Consider the following 1,332-nt stretch of genomic DNA (forward strand, 5'->3'; position numbering starts at 1 on the left):
GGCGGCGTCGGGGGCTGAGCTGCCCCCAAAGTTACCGAACATCCGTGAAACTGACCCAAAAAATCACCCGGCGGCATCGGGGCTGTCGGCGCGGCTCCGAAGCGAAGCATTTTTGGGACGCTTTGGTGAGTTTTTGGTAAAACGGCGTTTTCGGTACCTACGGCTGCACGGGGAAAAGGCGCGCGCACCGCCCCCCACCCCGCACATTTTGGGGCGTTTTGGGGGTTTTTTAGTAGTTATCACCCGGCGGCGCGCGTCCCCGGTGCAAAATGGGCTCAGAAAGCGCGATTTTGGGTCATGCTCGCGTCCCCAGCGCCAAACGGGCACAAGAAAAGGGGGTTTTGGGGTCGGAGCGCAAAATGGGCTCAGAAAGAGGGATTTTAGGTCAGCCACGCATCAGAAATGGGCTCAGAAAGGGGGATTTTGGGTCAGCCACGCATCTGAAATGGGGATTTTGGGTCAGCCACGCATCTGAAATGGGCTCAGAAAGGGGGATTTTGGGTCAGCCACGCACCCGAAATGGGCTCAGAAAGGGGGATTTTGGGTCAGCCACGCATCAGAAATGAGCTCAGAAAGGGGGATTTTGGGTCAGCCACGCACCCGAAATGGGCTCAGAAAGGGGGATTTTGGGTCAGCCACGCACCCGAAATGGGCTCAGAAAGGGGGATTTTGGGTCAGCCACGCATCCGAAATGGGCTCAGAAAGGGGGATTTTGGGTCAGCCACGCACCCGAAATGGGCTCAGAAAGGGGAATTTTGGGTCAGCCCCGTGGCGCCAGCGTGAAGCGGGCTCAGAAATGGGTGTTTTGGGGGTCAGCGCGCGGCAAAACAGGCACAGAAAGCGTCATTTTGGGTGCATCATTTTGGGAGCGCCATGCTGCCCCAGCACAGAACGGGCTCAGAAAGCGGCTTTTTGGGACCGGAGCAAAAAAAAGACGACGAAGAAAAAGGACCCAGGAAGCAGCATTTGGGGTCAGGCTCGCATCCCCGGCGCGCACCGAGCTGCCGAAGCGGGGTTTGGGGCCGCCGTGACCGCGCCGCGGGTACTTACTCCGCTCACTTGGATTTTTCCTGCCTCTTTTTTAAAGGGTTTTGTGCTCTTTTTTGGGGGTTTTTGTAATTGCTTTTCTAATTTTTAGTCATTTTTTTTAGCAACGTTCCTCTCTTTGGGCCCAATTTGAGGCCGTTTTACGTCGCTGCGGCGCTGCCTCAACGGAGAGCGGGGAGGGGGGGGGAAACAAAAAAACAATACAACACAACACAGCCCCCACCTCCCCAAAAACCCCCGCGCCACCACGGCCGTTTTGGGGAGAAAAACTGGGGAAATGGTTAC

The 1,332-nt window shown here is 56.5% G+C and overlaps 1 long non-coding RNA gene across 2 annotated transcripts; it reads right to left on the minus strand.

Moving 5' to 3' along the window:
- Positions 1-383: 383 nt before the first annotated feature.
- On the minus strand, positions 384-1,326 carry LOC122192973. 2 transcript variants are annotated; one of them, XR_006182755.1, is made up of 2 exons: positions 515-1,326; positions 384-440 (listed from the first exon to the last, which is right to left on the minus strand). It is a non-coding gene; the product is annotated as an uncharacterized LOC122192973 (long non-coding RNA). The 2 variants fall into 2 exon arrangements; XR_006182754.1 differs by having other exon boundaries at positions 384-471.
- Between the last annotated feature and the right edge of the window lie 6 nt (positions 1,327-1,332).

This window comes from Lagopus leucura, unplaced genomic scaffold, assembly GCF_019238085.1.
Source record: "Lagopus leucura isolate 7727_CA_CO unplaced genomic scaffold, USGS_WTPT01 33341-0_obj-0_obj, whole genome shotgun sequence".
Taxonomy (NCBI): Eukaryota; Metazoa; Chordata; class Aves; order Galliformes; family Phasianidae; genus Lagopus; species Lagopus leucura.